Source organism: Phaseolus vulgaris, chromosome 4 (genome assembly GCF_000499845.2).
Source record: "Phaseolus vulgaris cultivar G19833 chromosome 4, P. vulgaris v2.0, whole genome shotgun sequence".
In the NCBI taxonomy this organism is placed as follows: domain Eukaryota; kingdom Viridiplantae; phylum Streptophyta; class Magnoliopsida; order Fabales; family Fabaceae; genus Phaseolus; species Phaseolus vulgaris.
In genome coordinates, this window is record NC_023756.2 from 10,503,942 (window position 1) to 10,524,629 (window position 20,688).

Below are 20,688 nucleotides of genomic sequence, written 5' to 3' on the forward strand. Positions count from 1 at the left end.
TGCACGATCACCCGAGTCTAGGCGCTCTGTGAGATAAATAAATAGTTGAAACATCTGATTATACACATGGTAAGTCGAGCTAACTCGGTGTGTGAACGATCACCCGAGTCTAGGCGCTTTGTGAGATGAATAAATGCTAAATAGTTTAATCATTCGACCATGTGCATGGTAAGTCGGGCTAGCTCAGTCTGTGAACGATTATCTCAGTAGGCTCTCTGCGAAGTCAAATTCATAGAAGTCATGATAGCTGACTTTTAGGCAGATTTGTGAAACAAAGGTATACAAGTCGAAATTGAGTACAAGTTCGCTTTGCGCACAGGAATATTGTACATCGGAGGGTTAATTCTCTGATTAAGTGAGAATTCCATAGTTTTTCATGCTTATTTATGTCTAAGTAGGTTAGATTTTCGTTATACTTATTGCTTCATGCACAGTGTCTAGAGATGAGTTAATATAAGTAATAAAGTACTCGCGTATGTATAATAAGTAAAGGCATTTGCAGTAATGTAGGATAAAATTTCCATAGCTGTATAATGATGTTTGAGAGTACCGGAGATACCAGGAGAGTTAAACTTTGAAAGGTTTCATATTGTTTAGTGTTGAAAGCAATAAGAAAGCTAAAATTAAATAAAGTTTATAATCCATAACTGTTCAAGTTATTCCACTGTTAGTTGGCCGTCAACCATGGTTTTACCCGGGTCGAGCGCTGAGAGATCCATGGAAGGGTGCACAATTGCAGCTTGCTCCAGGGCGACCTCAAATCCTACGACGTAGGATTGAACGACATCTTGCTTGAAGGAGTTTTTTTGCCTTGAGAAGGTCTTCATCTTTGCGGGTCAACTCCCCCTTTAGCTTGTCAACTTCGGCCAAGAGTTTGTTCCTTTCATCAGCCAGGCTTGTTGCCTCTTGAGCTTGGTTTGCGGCCTCCTGAGTCTTCTCTGCTCGAATTTGTTCAACTTCTTGGATTAAACCATTCAAATGCTTGAGCTCAACTTAAAGGCGTTCTACCTCTTTGCGAAGCTCCTCATTCTCCTGGATTCTCTGATCCTCAGCTTCTCTCTGATCTCACTTTAAATTCCACCAGACAAGCCATAACGAAAGCTTGCCCAAATTTCTTCAAGGTCTCACAACGAAGATGAGCTTCATCATGACCCATGAGTCTGCCCTTGTCACCACTAGACAGGAAGAAGGGCTGGAATGTCGAAGTCTGGATCCCACAAGCTTTTTTCTCTCGAGCTTTCGACGTCGCACTCTGGGATAGTGAGGACTTCATTGTGCGAAGCTCCGCCGTCAAAGCGTGAGTGCTCGGTAGGGAGATTAGTCGCTGGTCTTTTCCTCTTAAAGACGAGCCCTAAAGTGGTCTGCTCGTCTTGATAAATTGGACTTTGGGTAACTACGACAAGGGTATTCCTCTTTGCTAAAGCATTCTTAGGTAGGCTAGCAGTTGCCCTCATCTTTCGGGTGAGTTCAGCCAGCTCAGCCTTGCTAATGTTCGAAAGCATTTTATCTGCAGAGAAAGGAAAAAGGATTAGAACAAATGATATAAGTTTTTCTTGTCAAAGCAAGGAAAGAAGAGAGTACCGGTGTAAGCTTTCAAAGCATCGGGAAGGTATTCCTTGTTTAATGAGGTGGAGGTGTCGAAAATGACTTTCAATCTTGTCAGGAATTCGAAGATGCCTCAGTCGTTTGGGGATAGATCTTCTAAGCACCAAGCACTTTGGAATTTGGGTTCAGGTGTCTAATACAAGGGAAAGTCGTCCAGTAGGGACGAATCTCCTTTTAAAGCTCAAACTTTTAGGAATCAGCCTTTGATGTTTTTATAAGACGACTAGAAGAGGGTGAGAAAACCTCTTCCAGGGGCTCCATTCAGGGAAACCCATAGTTGGCAACCCAAGTGTTTGACCTCAAAGAAGTATAGGAAGACCTCCATAGTCGGCAAAATGCCGAACTGTGCGCACGAAATCATGAAGGCACGGATAAACGCCCAGCTATTTGGGAGTAGTTGGGCTGAAGCTACATTTAGCTCGGTCAATAGTTCTTTTTCAAAATTAGATAAAGGTAAACGAAGCCTTTTTGAAAGAAGGTGGCATAGAAAAAACAGAATGGACCCTCGGGGTCTGACGACTCATCACAACAGATAGGTTATCCCTATCTACACTCTACTACTTTGACGTGACTCTCAAGTTTTTTGCTAAGACCACACCCACCCTCTCTTAGCTCTCTAATTTGTAGATTGGTTGTGTAAAAAGATACCTTTTTAAGGAGTTCTTTCTTAGCCCAGGGGTACGCAATACTATAAATATCCACTAAAGCATAAAACACAGGCAAAATACGAAGGCAGTTCAGACAAAAGCAGATGATGGAATCGGCATATAATAGAAATGAGTTTCTCGTAATGCAAATCAGAAATGAATGGATGACTTTCATTAGGGGAGTTAAGCGGAATACCTGGTGTGACGGTGGTAAACCTGGTACGACGATAGTGAATGGTGTCACAAGAGGAAGAAGGGAATGTTGAAGATAAATTTTGGAAGAGGTAAAGGCTTTGGAAGCCAAGGGAAATAGAACAATGTGGCGAAAATAGAGGCTCGTGAGGGGTATATTAAAAAAAGTGGAAGTTAAAATGGTAGGATTTCTCCACCGTTGATATCGTGCCATGTGTACGCCCTAGATTCAGTGTGGTGAGACATCTCATCAGAAACGCTTCGGCAATAGCGCCTCACCTACCCTCTGGAGAAACATTGTGTCAGCCGCTAGTGCTGGAAAGCCTTTTCACCTACTCAAGCTCGACTCGAGCCTGAGGGCTTGTGCATTGGCCAGGACTATAAGTCAGCTCGGCCCACGCACGTAGGTATGGTCATCTCGGTAGTATAAGTCATGCTTAGCTCGGTCTGAGCTACGTATGGACCCAATAACTCGTTGGAGGGGTAGCCTAGATATTTTGTTCGGTAAACGTGGAAAAGATAATTAGAAACAACACGAGGAATAAATGAATAAGTTGAAGCATATTAATAAATGCAGGTAAAAGTGGTTAGGAATGTTTGTACCCGAAAAGTAATAGGTACACGTTACTGAATATTGTTACTATTGAATTATATTGTATTGAAGATTATGTTATGGATGTTGAGATTATATTCTTACTGACGAAAACTATTGAGGGAATGTCTATAAAAGGGGTTTAAGACCCCGGATAAAGGTATGCTTTTTTCTAAGCTCTACACTGATATTCTTATAGTTTGAATGTTCTCACTGACTTGATCGTTGGAGTGTGATCAAGAGGTAGAGCCCCTTTCGTCCCAGTGGAGCAGCATCTCAGAACACCAATTGGAGATAGATCAAAAGCGGAGCTCACCCATTCAATATAACCGAGGTCAACCGACGAGAACAATAATCTTATTGAAGTAAAATGAAATTTGTTATATTAAATGGTCTAAAAGTAAAAAAGAATCTATTGTAGGATAATGCTATATTAGATTTTTTATGGGTGGAATTTTTGTTTTAGTCCAGACTTATTTATTTATATATAGTGATTTTGAACTCTATAAATTGGATATTGATGAAGAGAAACACACGCTTTTTTCTTTTTTACATTTCAATTTTTATAGTTGTTATTTTGTTTTGGTTTCAATTTATAGTTTGTTCATTTTATTTTTTTATTCCTCTTGTGATTTTTCTTCTAAAATTATAAAAAAAAATCTAAAATTACTTTTTCTCCAAGTTCACTCAAAGGAAAGTGAGGTGACTCACAATGGACTTCTTAAGTACCATGATTTTTCTAGTCAGAACTTACCTCAGATATTCCTAAAAAAAGTTCCCTCAAAGAACTTCAAAACAATTTGGTAATCTAAAAGTGAGTGTGTGAATACAAAAATGAAAATCTATTAATAGCAAGAAAGATAATATCCTGTATATCACAGAGTCGTAAAACACACACAAAATAAAGGAAGGAAAGTAAAAGCGGAAATTAATGTAAGAAATGAAAAGGCAAGTGAAAAGAAATCTAGACGAATCCTAAAGTGAAATTGCAGTTGACACTAAGAGTCCACTGACACACTTCTACACTAATGCATGTGTTAACTATTAAAATATCTATTGGGATTACGTTTGGAGCATATTTTTAAACAACTCAAAAGTAAAAATTACACAAAAATCAGTGATACAAAAAAAATTCAAGAAAAAATTAGAACAATAATCTTGATGAATGAAGCTCCTTGTTGTGGATGAAAAAGTCCTTTTAATTTTCTTTGTCGTTTCCTCTTCTTTGATAGAAAAATATCCAGGCAAAGTGTCACACTCAAAGAAGTAGCTCAAGAGTCCCTTTCCTCAACACCACCAGTTGAAACACAAAAACCTTTGAGCAAGAAACAATCTAAGAAACAAAAGAAAGAAAAACTAAAATTTGGAAATCTAAACAAAAGAGAATGATAAACAACAACAATGGAAAGCCAAAAATAACAAACAACAGTTAAAGCTAATAAGAAAAACTATAATAGATCACAAAAAATTTAAAAAAAATATAAAGTAAACTAGCACTGAACAATCCAAAATTTGTGAAATTTTTTCCAGAAAGAATTTGTTGATTATTTTTTTATGTATAACCTCATCATAAAATGTGAAAAAACGCAACAAATTTAGGTCAAATGAATTTATATTCAGGTAGAAATAAATCAAGCAGTTTGACACATAATGAATCACTAGGTCACAAAAAATGAACCTTTCTTTCAACGTTGACAAAGATAAATAAAAAATTTATAGCGAACTTAGAATGAAATTGAAGCTCAAATTTTAACCACAACTCAACAACACAATAAGAAATGTTTATTAAAATTTCATATAAAAAACCAATGAATTAGGCATAATAAAACCCAGAACGAGAGCGAACAAAATTGGAAAACTTGTTTTTCTACACTCAAAACGTCCTAGTTTTTCTTGTTTATATCTTTTTCTTGTTTTCTAGTCAAAACTGTGTAGCTCTCTTAGGTTCTCTAGAAACCTTGGCTTATGTGTCAAGTGAAGGTTTCTAGAGTTCCTTTTGAATTATTTTTATCCTATTCTAAAACGTGCTTAGACATACAAAGCCAAAAAAAAAATATTATTATACTTTTTACAATTTTAGACAAACTAAGGTTGAACTTTCTTCTGTATTTTTCTAAGTTTGGTCTCCTGCTCTTATTTGAGGGAATGGTAGCTTGGAAGTGAAAATTCTCCTCCATTAGCTGTCTTCTCTACAACCTCTCCTTACTGTCATTCCTCTAATTCATTGTAATGTGCCTTCTTTATTATTTTTTATGTTGTTTTTCATATTTTGTGTGCTTTCTTGATGGTTTTTTTTCTCCCTTTTCAGTGTTGAACGAGTGGGTTTCCATGTTTGAAATTGTTTCTTGTGTTCTCCTTGTAGCCACTGTAATGTGTTATTGCTAATCTCTTGAGCTCCTCCACAAGCTGTGTCCACCATCTTGATTTTCCACAACCCAAAGTCGTTCTCTCTCGAAAAAATTTTGACATCAAACTTGGTGGCCATTTCTTTATCTTCTTGACTTTCTTTTCTCGTCCTCATAAACAATACCAATTGTTGGGTTATCAACAATAAAAAAGCTAGAAAAATAAAAACATGTTTGAAGAAAACATTTTAGGGTCACCTTCGCTATAAGCGACGATTATGTACATGATCGTCGCCTATAGTGTTGTAATAGACTACGGTTGTATGGTTGTAGTCTATAATTCAAAACTATAGATGATGTATGCATAGACTATGAATCTAAATTTTTTGCCTAGGGCCTTGAAAAAACATTGTCTAAAGACATTTTTACAGTAGTGTAAAGTATAAATTAGCTTCACAACTTCAAAATCACAATCTGCACAAGATGAAATTCACCTTAGGAAGTCAACAAGTAAAAGTCAAGAAAATTTCAATTAGAAATGCTAAACTCAAATGGAATTAATTTGACACTTTCAATGAGTAATTTAAAGAAATAAAGAAACAATTATAGCTGGAAAAACAGTGAGCACACTAATTGGAAACCTAGAAATAACTCTAAAGTAGACTTCAAAACAAAAATTCTAAGTTAAATTTTGATAGGTACATGGCTGATTTGTTTTTTTAAATATGATTCGGCCTGGAAAATTTAACCACAACAAGATGAATCCAATTAGAACACATCAAAACAAATTTCAGGTCAATTCACATATTCTAAAAAAATTGATAATTCCAGAAAAAACGCAACTCGCAAGGCGCAAACTTTACTTGCTTAATTTTTTCTAAATGCGAGTTCATGTCCTTTTCAGATTTATATCTTTTTTGTACTTTGAACTTTTTTACAAAATTTAAGGACATTCTTCCTCACACATGTATGAAGTCAGCATAAAACATTCAGGCCTAAAATCGCAGTATACAAATTGATATAATTTTGTTTAGCCAACACAAAAAAATCTAGTACAAGTGAATAAAATGAATTGAAACTCAAGACATTATAGAAAGCTAACTGTAATGAAAATTTTAATGATCTAATAATAAGAAAAAAAAAAGAAAAGAACAAATACATCCAACACTTTTGATTACTAACTGCAAAACAAGAAACAACAAATGAATCAAAGGGTTACTTGAATTTTATGACATATATGGAATTAACATGACTTATGACAACAAGTAAACACAATTAAAAGTCCTACTACACAATGATAGACGGTTCAAGGAGAATGAAGAATTTATAACAGGTTAAAGACAACTAAACATAAAAAAAAACGGTGGAAACATATAAAAAATAGATTCAAAACATGAAGAACATCATGTAAACAACACGGAACAATGAAAAACAAAATTTTTGAGCCCTTATCATGAAGATGAACCATGAACCTTGCTCTAGATACAAAATGATGCAATCCTTGGATGCATCTTCACGCTTCTTTGTAGTTTGATACTTTTGTGCAGATTGTTGGAAGTTATTGGCGAATTCAATGGTTTAAGAACTCCATGAAAAGAAGATGAATTTGGTGTATAAAGTTGAAAATTAGAAGAGGTGAGACCAACTTCTAAGTACCAAGCTAAACTGATGGAGGAACATCCGGAAGGACACATATTAGGCCTTTGACTAGGGAAATGGCTAGAAGAATGGAAGAAGAAGAATGAGGAGTTAAAAAAACTCTATTTTTATGGAGAGTTAACTTTTAACTTTTCTTCCAAATTTCCTACTCTTACAAATTTGTACAAAGTAGTATAGGATTTATTTTTGGCTTGTATTTCGGCCATTATTTTGAACCATGTTTTAGGCCAATTTTCATGGGCCATGTATTGGGCCAATTAGAGTAGGGTGTAAATAGAAAAAGAAAGAGTCTAGTTAGAGTTACAATTGAGCCTCCTTGGACCCAATGCAATTCTAGACCATCTGAAGAGTTTTTAGGGTCAAAGCTTGCACCTTGATTGTCCATAAGCACTATAAATACAAGTGTTAGCCCAATGATGCAATCCTAGCTTGCATTGCTATGAGTCTTTTGTTTTGTATTTTGGGGTGCAGAATTTGGTGGGATTGAGTGACTAAAATGGGTGAAAGAAACTGTGAAGTTTTAGTGTATGGAGAATGATAATGAAGCTTAAGAGAGGTTAGGCCAACTCCTAAGAAGATTCAAGAAAAACACTAATAGCAGTGCAAACTTGAGAGTGAGAATTTGAAGACAAAGGAGCTAGCAACTTGGGCAGCATTTCTTTATCAATTCAAATATGATTTAGAAGGGGCTAACACTTGCATTTATAGTGCTATGGCCAGGCAAGGTGCAAGCTTTAACCGTAAAAACACTCTTCAGATGGTCTAGAGTTGCATAAAGTCCAAGGAGGCCCAATTGTAACTCTAGCTAGACTCTTTCTTTTCTATTCACACCCTGATCTGAGTTGGTTTTAGATTTAGCCATTTTTAGATGTGACACTTTACTTAGGATTGAGATTTTATCAATTATATGGTGAGAACCCAAAGAAGATCTCCACTGGACACGAACTTAACCAAGTGGTTAAGTAAGTGTGAAGGTTCACTTCTAGAGGGCAACAGAAAAATACAAGTATATGGTGATTGACGATGAAGGGCGAAAATTAAATAAACATGGAAGGAAACATAAGAGCATGATAGAAACCGAATTGACAATGGAGAAAGGGGAGCCAACCGAGATTAATCACGTGGAGATCTTGGGGTTAAGCCCAGAACAAGGGAGGAGGCACTGGTCGTTGACCTATGAGACCTTACAAGTTCCCAGGATAACCACCTATGGGTTGTTGGGAGATGAGTCTCTAGAGGTCCTGCAGGTCAACACTGTGGAGACTTGAATAACTCCTTACCAATGTTACTTAGCTGATGGTTTGCTTCCTATAGAACCTACGGAGACTAAGATGGTTAAGAGGAATGCGTGGAAGTATACCTTCGTAGATGTCAAGGTGTTCCGTCATGGTTATACCCACCCAATCCTCACTTGTGTAAGCAGGGATCAGTGTACCCGCATCACGGAGGAGCTTCATGAAGGCATTTGTGGAAGGTCGTACGAGTTGGGTACTATTGGCTAACTATGAAGAAGGATTGCGTGAAGTATGCACAACGATACGAGCAGTGTCAAAAGCATGCTGATTGGCATCACGTACCAGCTGAGCAATTGTGGTCAATTTATAGCCCCTGACCTTTCCATACTTGGGAATAGACATCTTAGGTCTTTTCCTCTTAGCGATACGCCAGATGAAGTATCTCATAGTGGCCATTGAATACTTCACGAAGTGGATCGAAGTTGAGCCAGACATATAAATAACTGCTCACAAGGTGCAACATTTTGTGTGGAAAAACATTGTATGTCGTTTTGGGATCCTTAGACACTTGGTGTTCAACAACGGAACCCAGTTCGCAAGTCAACAGTTGTGCAAGCTATGCTTGGAGCTCGACATCAAACAAATATTTGCTTCGGTAAAACACCCTCAAACGAACGACAACGTTGAGTCTGCCAATACAGTCTTGCTCGGAGGGTTGAAAAGGAGACTAGAGAAAGCCAAAGGAACTTGATCAGAAGAAGTTCCCAAAATTTTGTGCGCTTATCACACTACTCCAGAGTCAACAACTAGGGAGACGCCCTTCAGTTTGGTATATGGGTCAGACGCCATGATATCGGTAGAGATTCAAGAGATCTCTCCTCGGTTCCAGAACTTTGTTATCAAAGAATCTAACGAATGAAGGAAGGTGAACATCGATCTGCTAGATGAAGTGCACGAACAAGCTCATATTAACTCCAAGGTTTTGAAGAGAAGGGTGGAGCTAAGGCAAAAGACCAAGTTGAAGCCTCGTTAGTTTAGGGTTGTCGACTTGGTGATTTGAAAGGCTCACCCCTACCAGATGGAGAATAAGTTGTCTCCGAAGTGGACTGGCCCATTCCGCATAGTTGAGGTGCTCGGGAACAAAGCTTACAGGCTTGAAACCCTCGAGAGGGGAGCTATACCTCGAACGTGGAATGAAGTGAATCTCATATTTTACTTCAACTAAGACATTTTGTTAATGCTTTCTTTCTAAACGATTTAATGTTTAAGGGGACACTCTTTTTCCCTTACGAGGGTTTTTCAATGAGGTCACCCAATGAAAAATTGTTCTTGAAAGATGGTGCATTAGATTTGTTTATTTGTTAACACATGATAAGATGACCTGTCCCGGTAAGATTATCCGAGTAAGCGCCCTGTGTGTATAATTGATGGTTTAATGCCAGGTAAGACGACCTGTCTTGGTAAGATTATCCGAGCACGTGCCCTGTGTGCAAATTGATTAACCATTAACAGATAAGACGACCTTTCTCGGTGAGATAATCCGAGTAGGCACTCTATGTGAAAATTGGTCATCTATAGGCAGGTAAGACGACCTAGCTCGGTGTCAGTATGACCACCCGAGTTCAGGTGCTTTGTTGAATGATTAAGCAAGGTGCGGTGAAATTGTCTGCTTATGCTTGTGCTAAAATGGGGTTTACTTGGTGTGTAAGTTAGCACCCGGATTAGATACTCCAAGAAGATAGATGAATCATTCTTAGCATAGGATGAGAAAACTGAGCTCAGAAAGGTGCAGTTATCCGAGTATGTGGAGCAATGCCTGGCAAGGTCAAGGTATATAACCCCTACCCAAGTATATGAAGTACACCTATATACGTCAAGAATGGGCATCGACTCTTTATGGCTAAGGGGTATAGTTCGTCAAAAGGTTAGTTCCTTGAGAACCCCGTGATTTTGCAAGCTTAGTTTTGTGCATCCAGTTCTTGTTATTTTCATTACTTCAAGTTTAAAGCCTAAGTGTTAAATAATTGTTATACTTAGGTTGATCGTAGTTCACTAAGTTAAATAACAAGGAATGCATTGACTTACAGTATTTGAAGTTTAACAAGTTAAATAGTGAGATTAGCAAAGAGAGACATAGTTAACATGCAGGAGGTAAAGTACTTATGAATGAAAAGCATAATATTCTTCAAAATATTCAGATTTTTACAAATAAAGGAAAAGTAAGACTACTCTTCCATTAATTGACCATCAACCATGGTTTTACCCAGGTCGAGTTAGGAGTAATCAATGTTGGGGTGGAGTCCTGAAGCTTGTTTAACGGCCGCCTCAAATCCTATAAGAAAGGCTTGGGCGACGTCTTGTCTGCATGCTTCATTTTCTATAGCAAATTCTTTATCTTTGCGAGCCAACTCCCCCTTAAGTTTTTTCACCTCAACCAAGAGCCTTCCCCTTTCTTTTGCGGCCTCTTGAGCTTGGCTTGCAACCTCTTTGGCCTTCTCGGCCAAGAGTTGCTCAGCCTCTTGGGTCTTCTCGGCCAAGAGTCGTTCAACTTCTTGTTGGAGATTCTTGATATGTTATAGCTTGTTTTGCGGTTTTTCCACCTCTTTGCAGAGATTGGAGGTCTCTTGTGCTCTCAAGTCTTCTGTTGTCGCCCGTTCTTTTATCTTGGTAGTGACCAAGCAGCTTGTAGCAAAAGCTTGACCAAACCTCCTTATGGCATCACAAATCAGGTGGCCTTCATAGTGAGTCATGAGCTTTTCCCTCTCCTCGAGAGCCAGCAGAACTTCTTCGATGTAGGAGGGAGCGTCGAGGTTTGGGTCCCATTAGTTTGTCTTCTTCAGCTCTCCACCTCGCCCTCTTGGATGACCACCACACCCGAGCTGGATTTTGACCTTTAGAGGGAACAATATGGTGTGAGGGAGCAGCATGGTGTGAGGGGGCAACATGTTGTGAAGAGGCACACCCATCCGAGTGAGAGTGCTCGGTGGTAGGGGCGGTGAGTGCCTTCCTCTTCCTTGTAAAAATCGGTCCCGAAGTGGTTTCTTCGTCATCAGTGGGGACTTGAGAGGTAGCAGGATCTTTCAGTCTTAAGAAATCCTTAGGCGCATTAGCAGTTGCCTTCATCCTCTTTTCCATTTCTTCCAACTCTTTCCTGTTGAATTTAGACAACATCCTCTCTGCAAAGAAAAGCAAGCAAATGGTTAGTAAAGGAGTAAAGATTAGTTTCACTAAGGGTAGGGAATGGGAAGTACCAGTGTAAGCCTTTAGGACTTTGGAAGAAAATGTTGAACAAGATGCTTTAATGTCTCCAAATCTAAGAGGAAAGCTTGAAGACCTTGCTTTTGGGTGTGTGTGTGTTGTCTAGTTGTTTGAAACTTGTTAATTCACTCCTTAAGATGATCCAAGTTCATTTGAATCTTTAACCTTTTGAAAAGATGTGTTTTCTAAACAGCTGTCAAAATTTCAACAGGTTGTTTTACCTTAGCAGATTTTGAAAAAGGTTTTGAAAAGCTTGACTTTGCTGTCTAGTCAATTCAACTGATTGTTTTCCTGAAAACCTTAACAAAATTCTATTAAGCAGTTTTAATATGTTTTAAATGATCCTAACTAACTTGGCTCCTTTATTAAATGCTTTTGACCACTTGGATGGTTTATATAAAGGTGGTTTTACGCTCCTAATCTTGGAGTAAGAGAAAGAGTTTATCAAAACAGTTTTTCCAAGATTTGAAAGAGCTTTGGATCATTCTTAAGTGTGTGGAATAGGATTGGGTTGTAATTCTGAACTTTAAGCTTTGTAATACCCAGGTGTATTCTATTCCCTTCTTCCTTGATTACTGTATTTCTATAGTTGTGTTGCCAATGAATGTTTTGTTTTCTTGAGGTGTTCAAGATCAACATTCTTGGTGTGGTTTGCCAAAGGTAGTGTGTTTCTTGAGGGGTTCAAGGTCACTACTTTGGTGTGTGATGTGTGTAATCTGATTTTGATTGCATAATGGTTTACCCAGTGGTTTTTGGGGACTGGATGTAGCTCTTGGTGTAAGAGTGAACCAGTTTAAATTTGTTTGTGTGATTCTCTTTTTCCCTGATCTCACATATATCTGTTTTAAGTTGTTTTTATTAACTGCTGATAAAAACAATCGATTGTTTCGACAAAACAACCGATTGTTTTTCTGATATCATCTTAAAACAATTTTGGGTATTTGTTTCCTTGATTCTTTTCTCTGTAATTCAGCATTGATTTGCATTATACCTTCAAAGTTTGCGAAAATCCTTCTTAAACAATTAAACCCCCCCCCCCCTCTCTCGTTTGAGGCCATATTTTATAACAGAAAATTCTTCGCCTAGGAAGAGGACAGTGTGAAAGACCACCTTCAGGCTTATGAGGAATTTACAGACCTCCTGATCTAAGGGGGGCAGATCTTTCAGGCGCTGAGCACCCTGGAATTGTGGCTTTTAAGTCCAGTATAAGAGGAACCCGTCGAAAAGGGTTGGATTCCTTTTGTTTAGGGTTTATGGTTTAGGGTTTAAGGTTTAGTGACTAGGGTTTGGGGTTTATCATTTAGGGTTTAGGGTTTAGGGGCTTGAGTCCCCCGATAAATGTATGTTGTTTCTAAGACTAAAACTGAATACTTATTTAATTTTAGTAAGCTCTCACTATCAGAGTGTGATCAACAGGTATAACCCCCTTTATTTCAACGGAGCCACGTTCCAATGCAACAAGAAGACGTAGAATAGATTCTGGAGGAGACAGATCGGAAGCGGAGCTTCTCACTAGAGTCAACCAATGAGAAAGTCAACCAGCGAGAACAATTATTATATACATTTGTTATTTAATATAACTATATGTGTTTTGTTCTTATTATAATTTTATTTTATTATTTTTATTGTTTATAATTATATGTTGTTTTTAATAGTATAAATAAATATTTTTTAAATTATTAAATAAATTTATCCAATATTTAATTTTGTATATTGTATATATATAATTATATTAATAATGATTATAATAATAAAATAATTAATATCATTAATATTTTAAGGGTATTAACATAAAATACTCATATTTTACATGAACATTCCTCCTAATCTTTACATATGTGAGAGTAATGAAAAGTTCATATAACCCCATCCACTCTCCCACTCCATCCGCGAATCCAAACATACCATTAAACTTTAAAAGCAAATTGCATAAGACCATTTTGCCTGTGTAAAAACATCAATCTTTGACCAAATACATTTACTTCCATTAATTTTACTACGGAAACACATTCATTCATGGGAGTGCATTTGTATTCACATTTTTTTACATTAAAAATATAATATTTTTTTTAATAATTAATTAAAGAATAGCATAATTTAAAATTTGATTTACACATATAATTGTGAAAAAATAGTATTAAAAAAATATGTAGCAGGTATTTTTCTAAAGAGAAGTTATTTAGTTATTTGAATAAAGAAAAGTTATTAATTATTTATTTATTTTACTAAATAAATAAAATATTTTCATTTATTAGATAGTAAAATTGTCCAATTAAATGAAACATAACAAAAGTTACCAAATAATGTATTCTCATTATATAATGGTATAAATCATTATTAACATAAAATATATTATTGTAAGTAATTATAAAAATAAAAAAATATAATTTTATTCTCGGTAGCTTTTACTTATTCTTTAGGTAACTTTTTATTATAGTTAATTATTTTAATTTTTAAAAAAACAGTTACTAAAAAAAATAAAATGGTGAGAAGTCGAATTAAAAAAAAAAGAAATTTCATTTATTAATGGTACATACATGTACAGCTTTCTCTTGACGAATTGCATTCAATTCAGTAAATTATGGAGACATCAAACTGAACCAATTCAAGCACATTATTTATTATCTGTGAATCAATATGCCACGTTTCTGATTCCCACCAAACACGAATTGGACATGAGAGGCCTCCATGAAACATGAATAATTTGCAACAAAAACAAAATATTGAAGCTAACTAAATTATTATTCCTCTCATTTAACATCACTGTTTTAACAGTCACGTCAGCTTCAATTATTTGTGACGATTCAGTACAGATGTTTCGTTTGTTTTCGGATGATTACTATTTATCGAATGAATTTGTCAGAATTATTTTTGTTTAAATATAGTAATTTATGAAGAAAAACAAGCGTGGGAAGAAATTGAAAAACTTTCTTCATTATTTAGTTTGAAGAAAAACAAGCGTGAAAAAGTGAAGAAATTGAAAAACTTTCTTCACTCTTTAGCTAAGAATTACGCAGAAAACGAGCAGTAACCCAACTTTATTTAAGAAAATTACACAACTATCCTTTATGCAATTACCTTTTATCTTGTCAAAATAATTAAATAATTTTATTTGAATCAGAATAATAAAAATAATTAATAAAAATAAAAATAATTGTTTACATAAAAATAAATTTATATAATAATAATAATATTAATTATAAAAAATAGAAATAAATGAACTTATTTTATTTTATTATTATTTAAATATTTTTAAAAATAAAATAAATTTATAAATTTATATTTTATACCTTTTAAAAAAATTAAGTTTTTTACAACTATTTCATTAGTCATAAATTTCAATAAAATTTCTTCAAATCCATTCTTATATACTCAAATGTAAACAATATCATTATCTTCGTATTTTATTCTCAAATTATTTACAAAATCTTGTCTTAATCCAAACACATCATGAATTCGAATCTTGCTTTCTCACTTTCTCACTCCAATTATTGAAACACCTTTATGCTACACATAATTGCCGATGATCCATCTGCTGAAATTTTACGTTTGAATTGCTTAATAAGAACATGATATCAACATCGTGATTCGTGATACGTGTTCCATGTTGAACCACTGAATTTCACCGTACCAATAATGGCACTGCGAAGCTTCTCCCAATCAATTCACATTTCAGAGGTTCAAATGAATTAAAAATAAAACGTCATAATCACAAATAATTGATAGAATAAGATTTGCTGGGTCGAATTAGAAATTAAGTATAAAAATAAAAATAAAAACGAGTAGGAGGTAATCTAAAAAGGAGTTGTTTTAGGAACATGTTATATAAAAAAACTAAGAAAAAAATTATCAGGGTAGAAATGTAGAAATTTATCTTATGGGACGTGTTTGTCTTATTAAATTGGTCATTAATATCATTTCACTATACTTTCTTTTTTTAAAGTTATAAATAAATTTTCTTTAGAGTCGAGGATTAGAAGGGAGAAAAGTAACATCAACTATATTGGAGAACATTTGTAAATCTAAACAGATATGGAGAACTTTTTAATAAGACTTTATTGGCAAAGTAGAAATGAATGTGGGTTCCTCAGAGATAGATCTATGGAAGGAAGTCCTAGAATCAAAGTATGTGTCGTGAAGGAATTTAAACTTAAATGCATCGGGCCAAAATAAGAACAGATCTAGGTGGTGAAATGACTTATGTAAAGTTTGTTGTTACTAGGCAAGCCAACAATTGGTTTGACTTAAATGTTGTTATATGGTAAGTGGAGTTTGGATCCAAAATTAAATTGTGGGAAGACGACTAAATATACAATAGACAACTCAAAGATAGGTTCCCCAAAATGTTTAACAACTCCTTGCTTAAAGATAAACCAATAGTTAGGTATGGAAGATGGGCGACTGAGGGTTGGGAATGGGTTTTTTTGAGTGTGAAAGGCCTATGCAAGAAAATTTCATGGCATGCTTATCACAACAAACATTGCACCCATATAGGGAAGACAAATGGTTATTGAGAGACCCATATTGATGGAGTTCTCCCTCTCCTTCCTTAAGTTCTTCGATTGTATATGGTTTGAATGATTGGAGAAGACATGGCAACGCAAGAATTGAATAAAAATGGGTAAGAACATGAATGGGTTGCCATGTGGCACCTAAAAACTCTCCATTCATGGGTTGCCATATGCCAATCCATGTACCTCAAAGCTCTCCATTCAAGATGTGACAAGTGGCATCAGGAAGAGGAGAAGGTTATACAACCCAAATTGACAAGCATATGACTAAGGACACCACAAACACTTCACAATTAGGTCAGTCATCTCAGCATCCAAGACAAGGCCCCACCAAACATCAAAATGACCCCAACAGAAGAAGAAATGGACATAAGACAGAGCATCAAATGTTCTTTCTTTTGGTCTTTTTAAAAGACAAGTTTATGTAAATAAATTGGGCTCACTTTGGGGGTCCAAATAGAAGAATAAGCTAAAGTAGGGTTCACTTAGCATAAATTGGGGTGTACTTAGAATAAATTGGGTTTGTGCCAAACTCACCTTTCATGACAAGTGCATCTAGGTTTAGGGTTTCTTTGACCTACCTTCTAGAAGGTTTCTCATGAATGACACCCCTACCCTTTTATCTTGTTCTCTAAGACATTCCCTCCTATAAATGGAGTGTGTTGCCTCATGTATTTCACACATTGAATTTTGAATAGAATAGAAACTGTCAGAGTGTTTAGTGAGCTGAGTCTCCTAAAGCTTCTTGGATTTTATCTTGTGAGTGTAGTGCACTTCAAGTGGTGGGTCTTCACCACTCATCTTGGAAGAACCCATCCTTCCAAGTGGCCTGATCCATCTTCCATTCCATAAGCTTTCTTTCATCTTTCTCTTTTTCTTTCTTTCATTATGTTTGTACTGGTCGGACGTGCTCGGATCTTTGACCCTAGCACCTAAATGTAGTAGCTCGGTTAGACAGTCCCTTTTGAGAGATGCCTAACTCGACCTAAGGTGAATTACAGGGCCAATAGTTTGTCATGAGGTAGGCCCAGATGATTACAAGTCCATATTAAGAGGATAACTAAAAGTAAACCCACATGGTGAATAACTGAAGTAGTTGAGCAAATATATATTTCTATGTAAATAAAAGTTGTTAGGAATAATGTTGCATTGTATTCTTGTCGTTGAAAATTATATTCTTATTGTTGAAATTATATTCTTGTTGTTGAAATTATATTCTTGCATATCGATGATCCAAGAAACCCTGAAGGTCCCAATAATAATCATTCATGAGCTTCCCGAAGATGAACAGTCTAAGGTTATATAGATCAAAACCGAGGATATATGGCTAACACCTTATAAACAATATCTCACTGATGGATTACTTCCTTCTGAGCTCGCAAAGGCCAAGATTTTCAAGAGGAACACAGAACGATATACCTTAATACATGGACATCTATTTTGTTATGATTATACTCATCCACTCCTCACCTGTGTAAGTGAAGACCAATGTACCTGGATAATGTCCAAGCTTCACGAGGGTGTTTGTGGCAGCCACATCGGTGGACGACCTCTCTCGTTGAAAATCATCCAAGCAGGGTACTATTGGCCGACGATGAAGGAAGATTTCGGGAAATATGTCCAGCGATGCGAACAATGTCAAAAACACGCCAATTGGTGTCGTGCACCAGCTGAGGAGTTGCGATCGATTTATAGCCCATTGCCTTTCCATACGTGGGGATAGACATTTTAGGCCCTTTCCCTTTGACCATACGCTAGATTAAATATCTCATCGTCACCATCGAGTATTTTACTGAGTGGATTGAAGCTGAACCAATTGCACATATAACTGCTCACAAAGTCCAACATTTCGTATGGAAGAACATTATATGTCACTTTAGGATTCTGAGGCACTTAGTATCCGACAATGGAACCCAATTTTCCAGCTAACAAAATGGAAAGTTATGCACAGAGCTCGGAATAAAGAAAATCTTTGCCTCGATAGAACAACCACAAATGAATGGGCAGGCCGATTCGGCCAACAGGGTCCTACTTAGAGGACTGAGAGGAGATTGGAAAAGAAAAAAAGGAAATTGGTCAGAAGAAGTTCCAAGAATTTTGTGGTCTTATCACACCACTCCACAATCAACAACGAAGGAGATGGCATTCAGTTTAGTATATGGGTCGGATGCCATGATACCGGTGGAAGTGCAAGAGAATTCTCCTAGATTCCATAGTTTTGTGGTTGAAGAATCCAATGAAGGAAGAAGAATGAACTTAGATTTTTTGGAAGAGGCACGTGATCACGCTCGTATAAAATCGGAAGCCTTAAGGAGAAGGGTGGAATTGAGGCATAAGACCAAAACGAGACCTCGACAGTTCAAGATCGCCGACTTGGTCATGTGAGGAAGGCCCACCCCTATCAGATTGAGAACAAGCTGTCTCCAAAATGGTTTGGCCCATTCCGTGTAGTTGAGGTACTTGGAAGCGACACATATAAGTTGGAAACTTTGGGTGGAGGAGCCATCCCATGAACACGGAATGCAACAAATCTCAAGTTTTATTTCAGTTAAGATGCCTAGATTTTCATTTCTTTCCTTTAAACAGTATGTTTCTGTTTGAGGTGACACTCTTTTTTCCTAAAAAGGGTTTTTTTAATGAGGTCACTAGTAATAAACTTGTTCTTTGGAGATATATGTGTGATAAGTTGGTGTAAATTGAATAATGTAGTCACCCGAGATGACATACGGTAAGATGACCTAACTTGGTGTAAGCACGATTACCCAAGTATAGGGGCTCTATGAGATGAGTTGATTTAAACAGGTGACGTTGTCCGAGATGGCACACGGTAAGACGACTTAACTCGGTGTAAGCATGATTATTCGAGTATAGGCGGCTTGGAAGATGAGTTGATTTAAATGGGTGACGTTGTCTGAGATTGCACATAGTAAGATGACCTAACTGGGGACAAATGTAGTTGCGTGAGTATAGGCGCCCGGTGAGATAAGTTAACTCGGAACATTGTGTAGCAACCCGAGGTGGCACATGATAAGACGACCTAACTCAGGACAAATGAAGTCACCTAAGTATAGGCACCCTTTGAGATGAATTAGTTTGAATATATCAGAAATAGCGCATGATAAGATGACCAAGCTCGGATTATATACAACTAACTGAGTAGGTGCTCTGCGAGGTGAGATAACCTGGAATAAATGCAATACTCACACTATAAGATAGCCCAACTCGGGGGAGAATGTAGTCAAAGATCGTCATCCGACCATGCCGGAGCTTAAAATGTTCCAGATAATTCATGACGTCATACCCTTTGCCTGACTCATAAAATGAACCATGTGGGCAATATCAAGACAAACAGGGGGTACAAGCCAAGTCGAAGTGGAAGGTTCTTCTACCAACCAGAAAGATGTCAATCATCAAAGGGTTAGTCTCTTCGTTAAGAGAAAGTTTTGTTGCTTTATGCATTCACCTAAGTTAACAAGACCCTATTATGTTAATCATGTTATGTTTAAGGTGTGGAAGGTGAAGTAAGCCCAATTGATAACGAATTTTTTCCTTTTCATATGTTCAAACACTATAATCCCATATCAGCTAAACATGTAGAACCTTGTTAATCACGTTATGTTTTAATTCAACTTGTATGGAATGATATTTGGACACACATTCTTGCACTATAGATAAAATCTTAGGCTCCAAGATAAATAACATGTTTAAAATTGTCTAAGTTTCAAAACTCTAAGTGAATGTCGATGAAGAATTTAAGTGTCCAGTAAGTTCGACAAACAAAGGTGAAAAGTAGATACAATTCATAAGAGTTTGAATTAAGAATCTCCCACCAACTTTCTAACACGGTCTTTCTCGGGTCTAGCTCGGAGAAGTCTATGGTGGGGTGGACAATGGCTGCTTGCTCCAAAGCAATTTCAAATCCAACGAGGTAGAACTGGGTGTCATCCTCTTTAAAAGAATCGGTGACCCATGTAAAATCTTCTTCTTTGCAAATCATTTCTTTCTTTAGGTCTTCAATCTCGTTTGAGAGTTTGTTATTCTGTTCGGCCAAGCTTAATCCCTCTTGGGTCTTATCGGCCAAAGCCACACCCAAACAATTAGCTTCGGTTCAAAGGCGTTAACGATTAACTTCAGCTCGGAGGCGTTCCACTTCTTGATGAAGTTCCATATTCTGATTAATCCTTTGATGCTCAGCTCTCTTTTGATCTTTTACCTTGACATTGACTATGCAAGTCAAACCAAATGCTTGACCGAGGAGCTTTTTGGCATCATGATGAAGGCGATCTTCGTCCTTGGCCATCAGTCTAACCTTGTCTTCAATAGGCAAGAACATTGACTCACCATGCGCTGGAATGTCGAAGTCAGGATCCCATAAGCTCTTCCTGTGTGAGTTTTCAGCCTCACACTCTTGGATGGTTATGACCTCCTGATAAGGGGCTCGACCATCCAAGTGTGAGTGCTCGGTAGGAGGGCTTCCACTGGTCTCTCCCTCTTAAAGACAAGCGTCGAGGTGGTCTACTCATCTTGGTCAGATTGGACCCGAGCGGTATCAATTGAAGCTTTCCTCTTTTGCGACAAAGAATCCTTGTGCAGTCTCGCGGCTGCCCTCATTTTCCTAATAGGCTTGGCTAGCTCAGCTTTGTT